At 45.3% G+C, this 22,309-nt stretch overlaps 1 long non-coding RNA gene across 1 annotated transcript in view; it reads right to left on the reverse strand.

The window, feature by feature from the left end:
* Window positions 1-21,748, reverse strand: part of LOC125760414 (uncharacterized) — a 58,120-nt gene extending 36,372 nt beyond the window's left edge. The window contains exon 1 of the long non-coding RNA XR_007417991.1: window positions 21,630-21,748. This is a non-coding gene — a long non-coding RNA (uncharacterized LOC125760414). The remainder of the gene's footprint in view (window positions 1-21,629) is intronic.
* Between the last annotated feature and the right edge of the window lie 561 nt (window positions 21,749-22,309).

Consider the following 22,309-nt stretch of genomic DNA (forward strand, 5'->3'; position numbering starts at 1 on the left):
GTTTGCTCACAAAGATTGCCATTCCTTGATATTTGTAGCCGCAAAAGAGTAACATTCACAAATAGAGTACAAACATTTCCCGGTTTTGTTGTTTACAGCTTTCCGTTTTATGAACGACCATACTATTAAAAAGGTAGTCATATTATCGAAGTTCCTGCTGCAAGCATTTAAAACGAAAGCTCAAAGCTTCGAATTCAACACTGCGCGCCGATTTGCGAAATTGCGTTGCATATGCATATCATTATATGAGCATTGTCTAATGCGGTACACAATCTTACAGGCGTATGCTATAACACTTGAAGTTAATATCAACGAAGACATCCGCTGAAAGCCTCCGGAGCATATTGAAGCAGGCTGGCATAACACATAACTAGCGCGCATCATAAATCTGCGTCGAAAACAGTTGGAGGAGTGCTGCGCGTCAGTGAACATAGGACAGCAGACCGGTACGAACAAAAATATGTGCTTCAGCTGGCATATAACGCGACTGCGCAGTTTTCAAGGAAAGCCTAACTTGAGAGCGGGAGGACTCAGACATATGGAATATATTGTACAACCTCGACGTTGAACGTTCTTTTACGGTATTTCGCTCCAAACTTCACTTTTGGCATCTTACACGTATGTCAGTGGTGATAATTTACTATTAGTCTGTGATAATTGCCAATCCCCATTTTCCGCGTTATTTCCCCAACGCTTTCCCTGCTAAGTTGCGAGAAGTCGCTGCACTGGATATGTTCAGGAAGCATGCCGATGACATGGCTACTACAACACCATGAAAGTGCTCGGAAATGGTCTGGTTGTGGTAGAGAAAAAAAATCACAGCATATCCACAGAGTGAATGATGATGAGTGGGCGAAGCTGCGGAGGTTCATCGGTAAACCGTGAATCTTCCGTGAATTCTGCCCAGTACATCATCACCGACGTGAGATCGGGCGCCTTTATACTAAAGGTTCGAAGAGTTATGACGACTTGCAGCGCACTTTAATTTTACATGTACGCTGTGAATTTTCATTGTTTAGAAAACCATTGCTTAGAAAACATCTGGCGTCTTTCGTTAAGCAGCTGGCGTCTTTTCGTTTTGCTTTAGAAATATCTGGTGTTCTTTCGTTTTGCTTTTACAAAACATCTGGCGTCTTTTGTTGGTTTATTTCATCAATCAACGGCGTTTTGAACAAAATTTTTATTGTTTCTTCACGCACAGGAGAAATCTCACCAGGCACTACATTGGAGGTAAAGAATGGCTGCTAATGGGAATGAGAGACAGAAGAAGTCGGCTTTTAGCTAACGCTGCGAATTTTTTATTGTTCAACAACGCACAGGAAAAATCTCCCACCGGCACCACTTTGCAGGTCAAAGCGTAAGACTGGTTACATACTACGCTACGAGGGACGAACGGGTGCCGCTGTAAGGAGCTTCGCCCCTAAAACGCCAGACCTTCATCAAGTACGCCTTTAAGCGTTAAGGGTATGAATAAACTCTGCGGAAGTACAGCTGTGCGCAATGCGTCTATTTCTTAGCAGCACTTTTTTTTTTCATTTTTACCGCACGTTCGCGTTTCTTGGCTACAGCGTTTCCGTGAATAACGTATTACAAGCGTTCTACTGTACTTTCAACAACCCACTAAAACGTTTATTCGGAACATTACCAGAAAGGTACTTCCAATTGTGTACCATTAAAAAAGCAAGACTTACTGCTATGAGCGGATTCGAACCTTCACTATTTTGAGATAAAGTTACGCTCACTAATGTCATTGACGGCTACATTTATAGGATTAGCTACGGATGTTTTAGAATTACAGATATACGTACAAGGTAGTGCTCGTTTAGTGAAGACAACTCATTAGTAAACATGACGTCAGTAAAGCAAAGTTTGTAGGAATGCTGTTAGATGACAACAACAATAAAAAGGAACCATATGACTTATCACACCATTTTAAATTATATAACGTGTAGAAATTCGTGTGGCCCATTGTTCACAATATGTCACCGACGCAGAAGGTTTCTAAGTTAAGCTAAATGCACAGCGCGGAGTTCGGGTGCATGCGCGGTTTAAAGTTGCAGATGATATATTGAATTCTTTGTCACTCCAATCAATGGGTGTTGCACATTAGGCCTCGACGACAAGTTCACTCGTGCCGCTATACACGCATTGTTCCAGAATATATCGAGCCCCGTATGCGTATCCTCCTAAGCTAGAGCATTTGCATTTGTTTCGCCTTTAACTATACATCATTCTCGCGCTACATATACGCCTGCAAAATTTCCACTGGTATCATCATACGCCAGTTCATAACCGACGCATGAAACACTGCTTGGAGCGTGAGAAAAAAAACGCTACCGATGGAGAAAATCTTTCACAGCCATCGTGTCACCATATAATTTATTTATTCATATTTATTCATAATACCTTACAATCTCAAAAAGGCATTGCGTAAATGGAGCATCAAAAATGATGTACATGGCTATACACAACTTATATAAGAATCAAACAATATCGATGATTGCACAATGTAGAACAGTTTCAAGGGTAAAGAAAATGCAATGGAAACTAAATAGTGAAGATGAAACATGCGAGATGGTGTCTAAAAACGACAGGCTGCAAAAAAATTAAAAAATTCTAAAACAGCATAGAGTTACAAGTCAAGAATCAGAAGCATTGCTCAAGATGATTTAAAATGAAGTTCCTAACATAATGACAATCACTAATAAAATCAAACAAGAAAGCAGTGATAGTTAAAGACATCAATAACAAACTAGATGTGAAAAATCGAGAAGGTTAATTCTGGAAATGCGTGGTGAGGACATGTCGAAATTTACATCTGTTGCGTTTAGCTGCTATGTCATCTGGAAGGTCTGTCATGTAGATGTAGATGCGGGTGAAGTAAAGATGATTATGTAATCTTTTTGACGTGAATACATAGACTTCCAACGTTATTGGCGATGGTCTTGCTCCGTGCACGTATTTATGAAACAATGAGAGGAGGGTTATGTCACGACGACTGCTCAAAGGGAAAATTGATGAGTTCTTGATTTGGGTTAAGCTCGTGTTATGATCGTAATTTTGAGAGATGAAATCTAGCGCCTCTATTCTGAATTGGCTCTAGCATCTTAGATAAGTGTTTTGACAGGACCAAACTGAAGAAGCAAAATTTGAGCTCAGGGGGAACAAACGTTATGTAGGCTAAATCATGTATATTAGTGGGAGTCTTACGTTGGTTCCGATTTAAGTAGCCTCATGAATGTAAGGCGTTGCTGCAGATGTTAGTGATATGATCTGTCCAGGAAAGGTTGCATGTTAAGGTGACACTAAAATATTTGAAAGAATTAACGTTAGGTACAAGATTTTGATTAATGTAGTATGAAACCTCTTAGTTGGAATGTTTGCGAGAGGACATTTCTTTGCACATATTTGGATTTAGCGACATTGGCCAACAGTCGCACCAACTGGTAATCTTTAGATGAGAGGAGACATCAAATTTATGTCCAGTGCGTTCTTTGTTTCAAGTGTGTCAAGTGTGTAATGGCTTCTCGTCTTTGCCTTGTTCTCTCCATAGTCATCTCGTCTTTGTCCTGCTCTAGCGCTGTTTATTCGTTGAAAAATAAGAAACAGAGAAATGAGTTGAGTAGAGGTCAGACTAAGAGATATAGATATTCCCCCGCCAGGAGCACCACGACCAGCTGTTCGGCAAAGGCCGCCGACGCCAACCACAGCCGCCGCTGGGGAGGGGGATGGCTAAGATATTATGGGTATTGTAGGGCGGCGGAGCGTGAGAATATGACGTGTTCTACGTTTGCGTAAGTGCATGGGCAATTGGGGCACGCGCGATAAAAGAAATAGGTTTTCTGGAGTTATCAGTGTTGCGTTTAATGGCTCTGAGAGTGTCTTTGGGCAGTGGAGAGGGAAGCGTGTGGTGGCGGTAGGGTCTGCAATAAGTTGCGGAGGGTTCTGTAGTGCTGCTTCAGTGTTTCCTTCCAAAGTGTGCTTCATCCGCTATGGACAGGTATGAACAGGGGACCACCGGTGCCCGGCTATGAATCTCGTGGGCAAGCTCATGAGCGAGCTGATTAATCCTCGCGTGACCTGCCGTCCACACCACAGCGTCAAATACAGGGGATAAAAGGGAAAGAGCATCGGAAAGGTCAATATGACGATCCGTGCAGCGTGGGTGGTCGAGAAGAGCGCGGATTGCCGCCATGCAATACAAACAAATACGGTAGGAAGGAAAGGCGGCAAGAAGGGATATTTCTTGCGTTGGCATGAACTCTCGCGGTCAATTCAAGGTATATAGAGGAGTTTGGCAAGCAAAAGGGGCCAGCAGAGGATGCGATTTGAATGCCTAGGGAGGTAGGCGTTATGATACAATCAGTGGAGCCGTGAGTACTCTGCGTACACGTAGCATGTGGCAATGCCCACAGGGAACCGGTCATGGGAGTGAGCGTGGGCACATGGTCGCCCCTAGTGAAGATGCGGGTCATATTAGATGGTAGAGGTGCACAGTGCAGGTTGCTTGAAAGGGGTCGTTGAAAGGTGAGTAGAGGATGGCCAATAGTTCGGATGCCAGCCCAACGTAATAACCAATGACTCGCCGCAGACCTGGATAGGCGGCCGAGTTCCGTCGTCAATCCCTGTGGAGGCGCAATGACTCTGCCAGAGGACGAAATATAGCTATTGCGTACATTTTGGCTGTGGCTAAAAGGAGATGTCGAGCAGATTTATAAAAAGTGTTTAAAGCCGAATGAATGCGAATCATTCTTGCCTCTGTAAGTGTGCAGTATGGCAAGCAGTAAAGAATTTTATTCAGGGCAAATGCGGTTATAAGTTGATTGGCTCTGCATTCGTCGAGGCCGCCGCGACGCATGACTACTTGTCGGACTAAGTGGGTTACTTGTTGGCATGTAGTGATCATGGACTGTGTTGATCGGGCAAAAGAGCGCTTCCGGAGGGGAAAGCCTGAGCTCAGCAACATGAAGTTCAAAGGATGCAAGTACTGGCGATAGTGAGAGAAATGAGAGGGTTGACATACCGTTGGTACTTAGTACCGGAAGGGAACAGCAGCTCAGATTTTTTCTGCAGCTGCTCGCAGACCGGAGCGGGAAAAGAATTCTGAAATTGCATTAAGGCTGGACTGTAGTTCGAATGCGGCCTCTCTCGGTTACCCGTGCAAGAGGGAGTCTTTGCAAGAGGGGCTATCCCTATATTCAATAGGTCTGGAGGGAGCACTCCACCTTGAGGTGTTTTACCGGTGAGTGCTATGGGCGGAGAGAGCGTGACCCCTAGTCGGAACTGGGCCCGTCGTGAGCGAGGAAATGCAGAAAGATATCAGAAGAGTCACAATCCGAAGCCGGTGTCTTGGAGGGGAGAGATGATAGTGCCGTGAGGCATGGTATCAAGGCCTTGCGCACGTCTAGAGTGACAAGTGTGTGAACATTTTAGAGGTCGAAAGAAAGTTTCTTGGAGAAGGAGCAAGATGTCTTTAGTAAACATGTGTGTGTGTCGAAGGCAATCTGTTTGAAGGAAAAATGTAGGTATCCTCGAGAGGATCAGTAAGACGTGTGACGTCCATGCGTTCCATGGTTTTTTTGGCACAGGAAGTTAGTGAAATGGGGCGCAGGTTGGAGAGTGTGGCGGAGTTGCCGGGCTTCTGTTTGAGAGTAATTATGGAAGCGGTGTCCAGGGACACGAGACAGCGAGGCGCCGACCATGATTTCCGACAGCAGCAATCGGCCAGCGCCTGTGGCAGCAACCGTCCTTCCCGGGAGCCAAGGCATCGCTCTCCCGTGCAGCGCTCGGGATGCCCCTTTTAAACCGCTCCGGTGGGCCACACACACGGCATCTGCGCAGCACGTGGCGCTATCTCGAGATGGCCGGTGGGCTTGGTTCCCACAAGTGGCAAATATTGTCTGAGTGAAGCCGGATTCTGGTATGCCGTAGGCTGAGGCTGTGCACCCGGTGTGGGTGCACAGCCTCAGCCTGGATTTGAGAGCGCTCCCCTCCCCAGTATGCATGTATCGACAGTACGTTTGGCGAGGGTGGCTCTTCAGTTAAGGCACGTCCACACCGAGTGCGAAGTCTTTAAGCGGGTTGGCCGATTTTAAAAGCAGGGAGGTAGCGAGGGCTCGCGGCTGTTCAGACCGACCACGTTAACCACGTTGCCTTCTGCCTGATCCGCCGTGCAGGCGGAGCAATTCGCCAATCGACGGTGGACGTGGGGCCATCTTGCGGCAATACGCGACCCTGGGCGTGCGCATTTCAGCCCTGACTGGCTGCGGCCAAAGTGGCAAATTTTTCCGCACGGCGAATATCGGTCCGGGTGCAATCCGGGGAAGCAGCCGCAGATTTTCCGCTTATGCGGGTAATCGGCGTGCGCTTTCCGGATCCACCTCTCTAGTTTCCGGATCCGCGCTCGGTGTGAATAGGCCATTATAGCTGAAGGATTCGAGGCTTTTGAGGGGCTTACAACGTTTTAAGGCTCTTCCAATGCTCTGTGTGATGGATACGTTATACGATTGCTGCGTTGGCACTGGCTTCCTCCCGCTGCTTACGAACGGGACATGTCAGCGAGAAAGGTGAATGATGGCCTTGCCAATAAAGGCACCATGGAGGTTCGTCAGGCTGGTTGACGGCGGTGGAGTAGGTGCGGCTCCGGCGTTGGCTTCTGGAGCACACGCACTTACAATGTCCATATTGCAGGAATATTGTGCAATGATGGCCTGGGGCTTATGAGAATGACAGCGGAATTCGATCTCATGAGAGTACATGGAATGGGGAATATGCAATCCTGCTATGATGATGGTGGAGGTGGTATTCCTCATGCGGCGGGCCATTAGAATATTGGCTTGATAACAGGCTAAATCACATAGTTCAGGAATGGCGTCAGGGGCCACTCTGTACATAACCCCACGGCATGAGTTATGGTAGCTACGAAGTATGGGAGGTCGTGGTAGCTGCGAGAATATGTCTGGCCAGCTAGCGTGATGCTGTCAACCCTGAGAAGGCGCCTGAGGAGTTCCATGCAGTTATTGAATGGTGGCCTGGCTTCGATTATTCAGCCCGCAGCAGGAACTTTTTTCGAGGGGGTGGCACCACCTTCATCTGAAGTGGGTGCCCGGCAGGCAGATGCGGTCTAGTGTCATTTCGGCCTCTGTATGTCATGGCAAACAAAATTCTTCGGGGCACGGGACAGCTGTGACCTCACCTGGCTACGCCACTGCCCCGAAGAATAGGAAGCTGGCAAATACATGGTGGCTGAGTATCCTGCTTACAAATAATATGGTTGGCTCTCCCGTAATCAAGAGTAGATGTAAGAATGAAATGTTCGCCGGCAAAGCAGATTGATTAGAGATTATACTAGACGTAGTCTTGGGTATATTCGCAAGGGCACACCCACCTAAATACACCACATTATACTGCGCATTCGACCATATAGAGGCAGATGTTTTCTGTTACTGTGAAAAATAGAACTTGGGCTTTCCCTAGCGTATTGCTCACCTGAGACTGACCAGCTGACCACAACTAAAATGACAAAGTATTGTGCTCACGGAAGAAAACTGCGTATGAAAGCTTTATGAGTAACGATATAAAAGCAATTGCTCAAAATAACCGCGCCATGTCGCTGCGAAATAAGGATAAGTATAAAAGGTTCACTCTGACGTAAATGCTTGAGTCCACTTTGCTGCTGTATGACACGATCTGACGACACTGGAAATGCACTTTTGCACTGCCTCAATGATCCGCCCAGTTTTGACGAAGCGACGATCGCGTGTGATGGCACGATCATTAGACGTCACGTTATGGGGAGTCATGATGATACCACAATAATGTTGAGATGACGTCATAATGACGTCGCTAATTTCGGTGATCTATGGCATCGTGATGACGTCATATCGTGACGCCTTCACGTGATAATGATCTTTGCATTCCTCGTGGTGTCGCTGTCGACGCGAACGCTCAGTTTCAGCCTTTGACGAGGCATAGAAGGCTTTCGCTTTAAAAAGTGAGTACATTATTATCCCTAAATTGTTGCACTTCAGCCCGTGAGAACCGTAAGTATAGAATCTATCACTGATCATGCATTCTGCTAATGGTTACTGGATCAGCATATGTCGATATACCGTTTACGAAAGGTGTATAATCAGTGTCTTTTTGTGAACTCCGATACAAGGAATTTTCATATGCCACTCAAAGCTAGTTATCACAATTCGACACAACCGGCAACTCGACAAATTCACTTGGCCATGGAAAGCATCCAGCGCATTTGGGGCGCCGTTAACCTGGTAGCACGGTTATTGTACGCTTCTCTGGTCTCTTCTATGCCTTCAACAGGCGAGCATTTTGAAGCGTTAGCGCTAAGGAGGCGATGTCACACAAGTTCCAAAAAGGTCGTCGATGTCCGTGAAACTTTCCTTTAGTGAAAAGTCAGGATGGATGCAAACAATGAAATTGAGCCCACTACGAGAATCTAACCTACGAATCCTCTGTGACGGCGAGGTATTGTACCATAGAGTGACGCCTATATTGGAACTGCTTCGTCAAAAAACATTATGCCGGTGCAACGTCTGACTAAAAGTGTCACTACAAGATCTCATACAAGGTGTAACACAAAAGAACAAGACTAAGCGTGCAGCTTGAATAGCATTAGCTGTTTTGCTGGAGTCATCCCGCACAAATCCTGTATTCATACGGCCAGCTTCGACTTAACCGATCACTCCAGTTGGGAGTGATGCGTCACTGAGTGAAGACGTGCAACCGCATACTGCCGCAAAAATATCTAATGTAAAAACCAAACAAGGAATCAACATGAAGTTTCTTGTGAAGCTTAAGAAATGGGCAACGGAAACATTTCACAGGTTACTGAAGCAAAACTTCAATTCGGCCTAGTTGGCACGAATTCATCTTTCACTTACTCGCTGAAAATATACAGGGACAAGAAGAGACTTACGAGGGCTGTCGCGACCTCGCTCGCGCCTGAACTCGTAAGTCTTCTTGACGCTGTGTGTTTTGGGCGAGTAAGTTAAAGATGGATTTCAAACATTCATAATCATCAGCCTTTCTACGCCCACTGCTGGGCAAGGGCCTCTCCCATGTTCCGGCAATAAATCCTGTCCTGTGCTTTCTGCTGCCAAGTTATACCTACAAACTTCTTAATCTCATCTACCCACCAAATTTTCTGTCTCCCCCTAACGTGTTTGCCATCTCTTGGAGTCCAGCCACTTACCTTTAATGACCACCGGTTATCCTGCCGACGTGCTACGTGTCCGGCCCATATCCATTTCATCTTCTTGATTTCAAATATGATATCCTTAACCCCCCTTTGTTCCCAGACCCACTCTGCCCTCTTCCTGTCTCTTAATGTTATACCTATGATTTTCCTTTCCATCACTCACTGCGTCGTCCTCAATTTAAGTTGAACCCTCTTTGTAAATCCAGGTTTCTGCTCCGTAGGTAAGTACCGGTAAGATCCAGCTATTATATACATTCCACTTGAGGGATATTGGTAGACTACCATTCATCATTTCATAATGCTTGCCGAATGAGCCCCATCCCATCCTTATTCTTCTAGTTATTTCACTCTCATGGTTCGGCTCCTCGGTTACTACCTGTCCTAAGTAGACGTACTCCTTTACAACTTCCAGTGTCTCGCCACCTATCGCAAAGCGCTGTTCTCTGCCAAGATTGTTCCACATTATTCTAGTTGTATGCATATTAATTTTCAGACCTACTATTCTACTGTCCGTATCCACTTCAGTAATCATGAGCTGTAATTCGTCGCCCGCGTTACTCATCAATGCAATGTCATCAGCGAATCGCAGTTTACTGAGATACTCTTTGTTATTTCTTATCCCTAATTCTTCCCAATCTAAGTCCCTGAAAACCTCCTGTAAACACGCGGTGAACTGCATTGCAGAGATCGTGTCTCCCTGCCGTACGCCAATTTTCATTGGGAATTTATTCATTTATTCATTTATTCATAATACCTCAAAGGTCCCACATGGGACATTACATGAGGGGTGGGCGAACGAAAAAACTGGCGGATCAGGTTAGGTTTCATGTCTTGAAAGATGGTCTTCAATGGCAGCTTTGAATTGAGCAATGTCGGTGATGAGGGCGATATTGGATGGAAGGGCATTCGATTCTCCGGCAGTATGCAGGAAAAATGAACGTTGGTAGGTGGTCGTATGTGCACGTGGTAGATATACAGCATTTTGGTGCGAGTGGCGAGAGGAACGATGTGCAGGAATGATGATTTGGTTTCCTGGAGGCAGCGAATGGAAAAACCTAAAAAATAATATTAGACGAGCAGTCTTGCGGCGAGAAGAAAGTGAGGGGAGGCAGAGCTGGGATTTTAGGGCGGATACACTTGATCTGTAGGAATAATCGGAAAGAATGAACCTGGCAGCACGGTTCTGGACTAATTCAAGGGAATTGTTTATATTAACTTGGTGATTGTCATAAATAGCAGAGGCATATTCTAGTTTGGATCGAATCAACGTTTTATATGCAAGTAGTTTGACTGCAGGGGATGCTGATGATAGGTTACGGCGTAGATAACCTAATAGGCGATTGCAGGAATTAGTTAGTTGGAGAATATGATGGGCCCAGGACAGATCACTAGATATATGTACTCCTAGGTATTTAAATGTCTTGCATTGGGTTAATGTGTTGTTGTTGAGAGAGTAAGAAGGAGCTACATAGTTACGGCGACGATGAAAGGACACGTGGGAGCACTTACTGACGTTGAGGGACATGTACCATTGGTTGCACCACGCCTGGATTTTAAGGAGGTCATCCTGGAGAGAGGAAGAGTCTATGGAATTTGTTATTGGACGATACAGAACACAGTCATCTGCAAAAGGCGTATATTAGATGATACATTAACAGGAAGGTCATTAATATATATGAGAAAGAGTAGCGGTCCAAGTACGGAGCCTTGCGGCACACCAGATAAAACAGGAGATGGAGACGAGGAAAATGAGTTGGTGGAAACAAATTGAAGGCGATCAGTCAAGAATTCACGTATCCAATTAACTGTGTCGGGGTGTAGGTTTAGGTGCGAAACTTTATGCATGAGAAGAATGTGCGATACTTTATCGAAGGCTTTTTCGAAGTCCAAAAAAGAGCGTCGGTGGCGATGTTCAAATCCAGGTTAGAATGTACTGTCGGCCGCAAAAGTTTGCGGGATGTGCAGCGCGTGGCCGAGCGACGGAAAGCTGCATTGCTGCGTCACCTACTGTGGTGCGGCGGGTGTTGAGGCTATCGACCTCGGCGATAAGCGACGGCGCGTTTATACAACGTGCCGTTGCCGGATCTAATCGCGGAGGCTGCGGCCGATAGCCTCAACAACCGCCGCATCACGGTAGGTGACGCAGCAATGCAGTTTTCCGTCGCTCGGCCACGCGCTGCACATCCCGCAAACTTTTGCGGCCGACAGTACATCATGCAGGAATAATGCGAGCTGAGTATTGCAAGAGTGAGCTTTGCGAAACCCGTGCTGGTTAGGATGAAAGAAGTTGAGAGATGACAGAAAATTGGCAATGTGTGAATGTAGGATGTGCTCCATTAGTTTAGAACAAACGCTGGTGAGGGAAATGGGAGGTGGTGAGGAAATGGTGAGGAAATGGGTGAGGGAAATCTGTCGCTTTTCTTATGGAGGACTATAGTGGCTGTGGATCCGCTGTAGATTTCTTCCAATATGTTTATATAGGCTTTGTCGATGCCCTAATTCCGCAGTGCCTGCAGACTGTTGATGTCTCCGCCGAATCAAATGCCTTCTTCTAATCTATGAAGGCTATTTCTCTATCACCTTATTGATAGTATGAATATGGTCTATTGTTGAGAAGCCTGTACGAAATCCTGCCTAGTCCTTTGGTTGATTGATCCCACCTGACATCCCACCACTATTGACAGGAGAAGTAAAGAAAGCCCTAAAGGGAATGCAAAGAGGCAAAGCTGCTGGTGAGGATCAGGTAACATCAGACCTTTTTCAAGACGGTGGAGAAATTATGTTAGAAATACTGGTCACCGTGTATATGAAGTGTCTCTCCACGGGGAGGATACCAGAATCTTGGAAGAGTGCCAACATCATCTTGATCCATAAGAAAGGGGACGTCAAGTACCTGAAAAATTACAGGCCCATCAGCTTACTGTCTGTTGTCTACAAGCTATTTACAAACGTAATTGCTAACAGAATTAATTTCAAAGGATAACTGAGGCTTATGGAGATGAATGTTTTTCTGGTACATGTGTGCTTGAATAAAATAAACGGTGTTTACGGACAAAAACGTTGCCAGCGACTACGGACCAAAACGTTGCCAATATTCGGGATGTGATCCGTGGTGACCGAATATTGAGTGTTCGTGCAGTGGCGCAGTTGGTTAACTTGGATAGAGAAGCTGTTCGAGGAATTTTAATTGACGAACTGCAGACGAGGAAGACTTGTTCCGGTTGTTACAAAAGTTCTATCTGGGGAACAATAACAGCCCCGTAAAGACATATGTGTGGACACGTTAGAACGCACTGCAAGCGATCACATTTGTTGGAATCTGTTGTAGCATGTGATGAGACACAGATTTTTATCAACGATTCAGAAAGTAAGCGCAAGTCGATGGTGTGGAAGGGTCCAGAATACCCAGAGACCTAGCAAATCATGCTTGTCAAAATCAAAATTCAAGGCAATGGTAATGAACTTCTTCCACATTAATGGAATTCTAATGATTGAGTGGGTTCCCAGAGGTCAAACTGTTGATCAACACTACTACAATGAAGTACTAAGAAGACTTCGTGACAAAAAAATAGGGGAGAAAATATGGCTGGTCACTCCGTCATAGGAATCGGTAGAGCACGAAAGTGAAACGTGTCGTCACAGAAGCAGTTTATTAACGCGATAGCGTTAAAGAGCTCGTATTGCAGAAATTGCGCCGTCGGCGTCGGCGCCGTTGGTTGTGAGCGAAAAATCATCATCTTGTCCGTGACCTAAAAATCGAAAAAGCTGCAAATAAAATAAATAATAAAAATGTTGGGTCCGAGTGAGAATCGAATCCAGGCCGTCTGCGTGGCAAGCAGGCGTTCTACCACACAGCCACGCCTCTCCTTGGAGCTGCACTGAAAGTAACTTTCATGCTTCCCAAAAATATGCGTCCTGTACACAGGTGTCACAGTACGAGATGTAATATCGCAGTAATATTGCGTGGTACAAGCGTACATTGTTATCGGTCGTCACACCATGTCAATATCATAACGACTGGGTGCTTTAAAGACAGCCACCCATTACAAAAGGCTCACACATTACTGCGCGTATTCCCTTATGACCACGTAGTGGGCGCATCGCAACTGCGAAAAAGTTTCTCGCGCCTGATTGCTCCTGGTTTAAAGCATGCTACCAATTACATAAGGCACACACCTTAGTGCGCGCATTCTGTTAAACACTCGAAGTGTTCGAAGTGCGCACTAGGGGCAGAAAATCGCTATCGCGTTCAACTCTTAAAGGCGAAGCTTAAGCGTCCCCCAATTTTTCTTCATAGTACATTGCTAAATGAGAGCTTGTACAATGTATTGTACTCTTGTTTGGCAAATATAGCACCGCTTGATCTGGACGCATCTCACTCACGTGGACGCCGAGTGGCACATCTCTGAGCCGACGAGTAACGCCCATGATCATAATGTAACCCATGCGGTAGCTGAAGTTGTTAACATATACGTGGACACCACATATGGGCGAATCCGGCGCAAAGATGCCATGAACAAGCACATAATAAACACCTATACTCAATATGCACTTCTTCAAAGCATCGTGAAATGCAACGGGAAACGCTACGCGCGTCGCGTCTTCCCTCTAGCCTGGCCGTTGCTTCTCCCAGGGCGAGCGGGGAATGCGGTGCGACTACTTTAGGTGCGACAGCCAGGTGAGCGTTGGAGAGCTAGCTTTTAATGTGGATGGATGCTATGTGCGAGGCTTCGGCTAAAGCTTCCGCCTCACGGTGTGTTAAAGCGTTGAAGAAATGAACTTGTATTGGAAACGCGCCGAATGGGACGGTCTTAGCAACGGCGCGTTTTGTTCGAGCCTGGTGGCACAGATGTCCCCGCCCCGTTATAAAGGGGACGCTCATAGCTTCCACCCATCAATCCAAGAGCACTGTGAGAGGAAAGTGTGAAAGATAAAAGGCGCGTTCATGTAGCCTCCGTAATGTGTGTGGTGGTAGCTCAGTGGGGTAAACGCCCGCCAGCCATCGTCGCGGGCAGAGGATTCATGGGTTCCACTCCCGTCAACGGAACGTTTAAAGACGACAGTCTTTCTTGGGGAACTTAAACGCAGAAATTTTGGTCTGTTTGTCTGTCTGTCTGTCTTTCTTTCTGTCTGGCTGTCTCTCACCCAATTCAGCCACCCGGCCAAAGTTGAACCACTTGCCCAAGGGCCAGCCACCTTGAACAGCTGACTAGGTTTATACTTGTGTGTATTGTCGATCAAAAGAACCATTACGCATATCTGATGCGCAACATCACTAGGTAAGTATTAGGTGGTGTGTTCCTTTATTAGAAAATACATAGATACGTAATTCTAAAGACCCTGGTTTCTTAAGCTGCGCTGAAAATGCGACTGCGCAGAAACTTGCCTTTCTCGGTGCTCTCTGCACGAGCTCAATGTTGTGTTTCGGTTTTGGTTCAGTATTGCACTGTACGGATGCCATGGGGCGCCGCTCTAGCATTCCTGTTTTACCCAGGCGACGTGTAAATAAAAGAGTGTGTGGAGAGTACTCGTTGAGTGCGGACGCTTCTTCTGCTTCGCGCCAAACCGCGTGTTCGGGCTGGCTGGCGTCCCCGCCGGTTCGTGGTCGCCGCTGGTCTTCGCCTGCTGCTGCGCCGGGACTACCAGCCCGCAGCACAGCACTCATGTTTCCCGACGTACTGCCAGATGGCGTCCATGTCTGACGCAGCACCTCTTCTATCGTTTTTAGACGGCATTTGAGCGAAGCCCGCAGATACGCGGCCAATTGTTTCTTATAGTTTTTTTCTTTTCCATCTGATCGCGGTCATTTTGCTGACGTACATCCGTGCCGGAAATACGTCATGAAAGTCTTCGTGGACCCCGCCATAAAACAATTTCGTGTTAAAATGACCACCGTTATGAAGGGATCGATGGCTGTTGCACCAGGACAATGTACCCGCTCCCACGGCCCTCTCTGTAAAGCAATTTCTGGCGACCGAAAACATTTCTCTGATGGGGCACCCTCCTTACTCACCTGATCTGGCTCCACGCGACTTTTTTTGCTGGCACCCATTTTACCTCAGTTCGAGAGGTTCAGGCAAAAACGAAAAATGTGCAGTGGAGTCCAGAAACGTTGTTCCAAGACTGTTACGAGCAATGGCAGCATCGATTGCACAACTTTTTGAATGCTAAACGGGACTACTTTGAAAGTGATAATGTCATGGACAACTGATTCTATAAGTACAATAATTTATTGAACCAGTCTCTTCTTAGTATCACACCTCGAAATATGTGGCAGCACTATATCCTCACGATGCCGCACAAAATAATGGCGAAGCTTGCACTAAACCACGCAAGGCTTGAAACAGCGACGCTAGACGTTTCTGTAGACTATTCTGGTTGCTTCAAGGTAGTTTCTAGGCCTTAACTAGGTAATGCAGGTTGTTTTTAGGTGGCTTCTAGATAGTTACTATTTTAGCTTAGTGATGCTACGTTGTTTCTACGTTGATTCTTAGCGCACAGAGCTTTGAGTTAAACTACACACAGTCGCAGACACGACACGGATGTCCAAACTCCAGTGACAGAAACTCGCGTTGAAAGCGTTCGTACCTCTCATACAGTCACAGACACGACATGGTTGTCCATCCAGAGACGGGGTCGTGCTGAAGCCAAGCGTTCGCACCTCTCATAGATCTACGGGCATCTCGTCGTTGGCGTAGGCTTTCCATCGCTTCGGGGGTCTTGTCGCTGCCGCCAGGTGACACAGGTTGTTTCTAGATTGCTTCTTGTTCATTCCTAGACTTTAGCTAGCTGATGCTAGGTTGTTTCTGCATTGATTCTCAGGGCAGAGAGGTTCGAGTTAAAGCAGTCATAGACACGACGCAGATGTACATACTGCAAAGACAGAACCTCGCGCTGTAACCAAGCGTTCGCACCTCTCATAGGTCTACACGCAATGGGCCTTCCATCGCTTCCGGGCCGCCATCGCATCGCAGCCATTTGTTGGGCTAACTGTTACCTTCTTCATTTTTAGTGGAGCAGTGGTGAGTAGTGGGATTTAACCAATTGTGTCACATACCTGTTTAATTTGCCAAACAAGGAGCGATTTAATAATTGGCATCGCTGTTTAAAAATTTCTGGAATAAATTGCGGCTTCCCTACATTGTCAAATTTGAGGCCTGCGCACTGCGTTTTAGCAGTCGGATGCGGAACACACACTGTCTGTGTCTGAATCGAGCTCCATAATTTCACGCTCTTGCCCTATGCAGTTGTCTTAAAGGACACACGGAAGAAATACTTGCTGATACAGCGCGTGCATTGGAGAATGTAAATTGCGCATTCATTAGGTGTGAGAGCTGGCCTGGAACGGGCACGACTCAAGCGTTACTGTCGGGACTCTTTCTAAGTGCGGCAGTTGATGAAGGGAAGGCGGTGCTTCCTTGAAACAGTTCTGTTGGTCCTGGCTGACTTATGCGGCATATTTGTGGAAATGCCGGAGGAGATACGGACACATCACTGTATCAGCAAATAGCAGGCACGATACTTGCCCGAGATCAAGTGCGGCTTACGACCCGGGCTTACCCGGGCGATCATTCTGATGGACTTCACTCAGAACTACAGCTTCTTAGCTCTAGACGGCCCGCAGGTTTATCACTGGGTGATTACTGGATCGAACATTCAGCCATTTGTGGTTTATTTTTACCCACAAAGAAGCACTGCTCCAGACCCTTCTGAGAAATCATTTGCTGTAATCTCGGACTGCCTACAGCATGACTCTTCTGCTGTGAACGCGTTTTTAGCACAACTTCTAAACAGATTGAAGAATGATGTGTCCGATATTGCAAATATTCATTACTTTTCCGATGGTGCGCCATCCCACTATAAAAATCCAAAGAACATTGTCAACCTTTGTCGCCATGAAGATGACTTTGATATTTCTGTTATTTGAACTCTTTAACTACTTCCCATGGAAAGAATCCCTGTGACGGTGTTGGAGGGACCAGAAAGCGCATCACAAAAAGGGCAAGCCTTCAAAGGCTCTACAAAGACCAAATTATGACACCAGCTCGGCTCTTCGCAAAACTGACAGCAGCGTTAAAAAATATCGCATGTGTGTGGGTGCCAAAAAGGATGGTTGACGAACAGGGAGGCGGACTCGAACAAAGGTTCAGCAAAGCGGCTCTATTTAAATGCATACGGAAGTTTCACCTCCAGCCTACTTGAGCCTACACTGCTCTTGCAGGAACGACGTCGTACTCAGCGAAAGAAGTAGTCCAAGTGGTGAGATACTTCATGATCTTACACGACTCTCTTCTTCATCACACAAATTTCACATAAGCGCGGGAGCTTCGGCGTAAAATCTTCATGTCGCATGGCGTTAAGCTTGCTTGAAGCAGGCAACATGATGGCATTCTAAGTGTACTTCTCCCCATAAGGTTATATTTGGAGTAGTTTTAAAGTGTGCTTGTACACATTCCTCTCTATGCTTTGCGCGAATGACACTGTAGCGCAATATTGCTATAATAGTGGGAGGTCGTCTCGAACACGATTCACAGCGCATCACATGAATAACGGCAGCAGTTAGCCGCTATAATGCTCAATGTTGGCGTTTTTATCTTGTGGTTTGTGTCGTCGAAGATGCAAATATGACCTCGCTTGAGTCAGTTACGACCGAACCTAATATTGAGCCGTTATTAGATCCTTCCTAGTTGGATATTCACGTTGACCACAGCGATAGTGACGCACAGAGTACAGCTTTAGGCCTAATGGTCGTTTTGGCTAGAGTGAACTACTGCGCCTGTGTAGTACCCTGAATGTCAACCAGAACCGAAAATATGCCCATCCGTGTGACGAAAACTAGTGTGCAGTGTGAAGTTCAGATGCACGATGTTTTCCACGTGGGTATGACTCACCGCTTAGCGAGTCAGTGCGATTGCCGCAACACATCTGCGGTTACGCTATATGCTCTGCGGCAGAACGTGCCAGATAGACGTTCTGATCCTAGGCAGCACATAACAAGCAAAATAACTATCTTCTGTTAGGTTGTCGCCAGTGCGAAGAGACTGAAATCTGTGTTTTTAAATGAGAAAAAGAAAAAGCTACTGGCTACCCGCATTAGTTATAACAGGAAAAAAAAAACGCCAGGCCTGCGGAGAAATCGCAGAGAAAGCTGAAAGAGCGGCATTTCTAGTCTGTTATAAACTATCTTGTGGTTCCTAATACAAGTACACTAGCAACGTCCCCACTACGTCACAAATTAATTTTTGGGAAATTTGGAAGCACCCACCATGACAGTATTCGTCATTCTGCGGAAAAAGCAATGCGCCAACTATGAGGCATTATGGGCACTTTGGTGATGCGATGGCTGATGACGATGAAGAATTATGGCTGAGCCTTTTGTAATGGGTTGGAAGCTCTAAAGCACCAACTAGTTACGTAATTTGCATTGCGTGCCGCCCGGTCGTTATTTAGCTCTCCCAACACGCTTTATAACATAGGTCAACGTGAGAAAGAGAGAGAGGGAGGGGAGACTTTATTGAGACCCTGAGGCAATAAATCATGGGGGCCTTATGGGCTTCCCTGTTAACCAATACAAGTGCACTTGCGAGGAACCCACAACGCTTTAAATCATCATAATTTTTGAGAATTAGGGAAGCAGCCACTATGCACTTTTTCGTCATTCTGCGGAGAGCCATGGTACCCGCTAAACACCTGTGAAGCATTATGCGCACTTTGTTGAAGCTGTCGCTGATGACGATGAAAAATTATCGCAGAGCCCTTTGTAATTGGTTGGAAGTATTCAACAATCCACTCGCTGCGCAATTGGCATCGTGGGACGCCTGGTTACAGAATTCGCGTTGTGTGACGCTTGGTTGTTGTTTTACTCTTCTACCACGCTACATTACATATGTTAATGTGGTTCCTTCCCAACATGAAGCCCGCATAGCGTCTTTTTGCAAAGCAGTTTCAAGCACCGGCATGGCTCATAGGTGGAATGCTGGGCTCCCCACGTAGAGGACCTAGGTTCGAACCTCGTTCCATCTAGGGAATTCTTTCTCATTTCATTTTTTTTTCTTATTTCGAGCGATTGTGGTTACGGACACCGGCGCCGGCGGCGGTAATGTCATTTCTATTACATTGTTATCTATGTGGATAGCCTGCATTGCAACAACAACCGAAATTAGACAAGCACCATCAATACAAGTGATGTTAGGGAAGCGTTGACGTAACAAATTTATTGAGGACCGCTACCGCGTCGTAGCGGGCTATGGGTCATTGCAGAACGCTTCTCAGGTCTGTATGCTACATTAAAATCGGCATCTCAGAATTTCTACGTCTTTTTCTCCTCTTCTAATGCATTGGATGTCTGTTCATGCTTTTGCTAGGATGACATACTGTAGACTGCGGATCATTCGTGGTACATACCCGTATGCAACTCTACGTAGTATTCGGGCGTGACTGGGGAAAATAGTTTCATGGCAGGCATAAAATGTTAATCATGTCATGACCTTCCGCTCATGTTCGTCACACACTCAAGTCCTGTGGCAAGTTTGGCGTGTACGAAGCAAAGCACACGATAGCTAGAGCACCCAGACGTAGGCGAGTAGATAGATAGATAGATAGATAGATAGATAGATAGATAGATAGATAGATAGATAGATCCATAGATAGATCGATAGATAGATAGATAGATAGATAGATAGATAGATAAATAGATAGATAGATAGATAGATAGATAGATAGATAGATAGATAGATAGATAGATAGATAGATAGATAGATAGATAGATAGATAGATAGATAGATAGATAGATAGAATGCTCCCCAATGCGCTCAATGCTTAACATTTAAAATGTGCACCTTTGCCTGGGTGGTCCATGTGGCAGTGGTGAAAAAGAGAATTTGTGGGCACCTATGTGTTTACCTTGACATCCATAATTTTTTCTGTTGGATCTTTCAGGCACAGAGTGCTTCTGGTGGTTGCGACCAGGCGATAGGTGGTCACTCTAGGCATCATTTGAATAACGCAGAACGTCAACTTGAGGGAGTACACACGGCCTGTACACCTTGAGATTTATATAAGCTGGAGATTTCTCTAAGTCGCTTAAGATAACCGCTCATACTGATAAGGGTTGTGTAGCACACAAATAGTGCAGATGGTAGTGAGATTTGTTTTCGAATCTCGTGTGTAGTTCTTTGGTCAAAAGTGTTTCTGCTAATCTCCGGAAATTGTTGTTTCGCAAGCTCTCGGTCATGGATCGGTGTAGCTCGGCCACAACTTTTGTGCACTTTCTGCGTGTGGCACTCGAGCAAGAAAACACAAGAATAATTGACAGTGAACTAAGTCGCAACCTAGGATGATCAAAATTTGTTTTACGTAAGGTGCACTTCAGTAACTTTGTACTTTATTGCATATTGCTTACAGATCCCTCGGATGTGTGGGCAAGAGTTAATTGCATGTATATTAGGTCTTAGTTTCTGTTCAACTCAAACACCCGAAAAAAAGCCCTAGCCTACTTTCTTATTAAACTTGAACGAACTATATATTAAAGTATACAACCTAATTACTTGCTTGACTCTTGCGGAATTTTATTACACTATTGCATTCTAGTGACTTCAGTTGCGGGATTGACATAAGTTGAGTTCAGTTTCAGTTTATTTTCCTTAAGGGCTCCGTTTATAGGCGTGTTACATAAGGGTTGGGGTGCATCATGTAATGAGTAATTCCAAATAAATACGAATAGAACTTTGGAAAAATAGGCGAAAAAAAGAAAATGTTCATAGACTGTACAAAAGAAAACACGCGCAAGGAAATAATTTGGTAACATTAGGAGAAACAGCATATTGTGGCAATATAACATAATAACTATTGAAAATCTTGCAGAAAAATAACACTGTACAAATAAATACAAAAATAACAAACAATGAACGCTGCGAAATAAATACTCGCGTTAAGTACAATAAATGGCAACTAATTTGGTAAAACAGAAGACACAGCAGCATTGAACATATGGTGGTTATTTGTAGGTACAACATGGTGCGTAAGGGCACTCCACTCTGACCTTGTTCGAGAAAAAAATGAAGCAGAAAAGGTAGTTGTGTGTGAACGCGGTTTTAAAACCTGTAGCGGGTGACCATCACATCCCTTGTTTTCTGTAACAGCTGCTTTTACGCGGTAATTTTGCTGAACTCGTCTATAATATATGCTTGGCATCACCAACACCATCTAGCTTACGTTTCATATCCAATACCACAAAGAGAAACACAGTGAAACTTTCAAACACCTTGCGCAATAATAGGGTGGTGAATCTGTGGTAGCCGAACCAAGAAAATGAGGCAATCATTGGTTCGCATATCTTTGCTTTGCTAGTGATTAACGTGCTGAGCTTGTTATGCTAACCTTATTAAGAGATTTACTAGGATATACTTACAACGGGAGGAAAGGCCACAGTTTGAAATGCTATATTTCCCAAACTCAATAAAATGTAGATGATGTGACGGGACAGGTTAAAACGCTCCATGCCTCCCATTTCTCACCATTTAGGTATAGTGGCTTATACGTTTTTCTCTTCCAGAGCCCTTGCGCACATGTGGATGCACATTGTCTTGGATGACGGATAATTTCTCTTGAAAAAAAGGGCACAGGCTGTTCATATTACTGGCTAGTAGGCTTTATTTCTGTTCGCTTGATATTTTAGTAAAACAAGCAGACGCAATGTTGCATTGACGTAGTAACAGTGCTGTAATATATTTCCCACTCTTCATGACAGGTTCATCTATACCGACAAAATGCAAGGAGCGCTACTATAGTAATATTATTATCAAGTACAGAGCGTGCTGTAACAAATTTTACGCTTTGCCAATTCTGATTTTTGTAAAAAACATGAAATGTTTCAATGTAGCAGCAAAGATCACGTAACAAACTCTTTAGCAACAAACTCTTTGGCTATAAAATGTCTTGACCAGCATAATTTTTCTAGTAACGAAGAAACATGCGCAATATGTGTCATCGCCAAAATGTGTTTCCTGTGTTTTTAAATGGGCATAATTTTGTGCAAGAGTGCAGATAGATAAGTCTCAGTTTGCTCACAAAGATTGCCATTCCTTGATA

The sequence above is a fragment of the Rhipicephalus sanguineus genome, chromosome 11 (genome assembly GCF_013339695.2).
Source record: "Rhipicephalus sanguineus isolate Rsan-2018 chromosome 11, BIME_Rsan_1.4, whole genome shotgun sequence".
Taxonomy (NCBI): domain Eukaryota; kingdom Metazoa; phylum Arthropoda; class Arachnida; order Ixodida; family Ixodidae; genus Rhipicephalus; species Rhipicephalus sanguineus.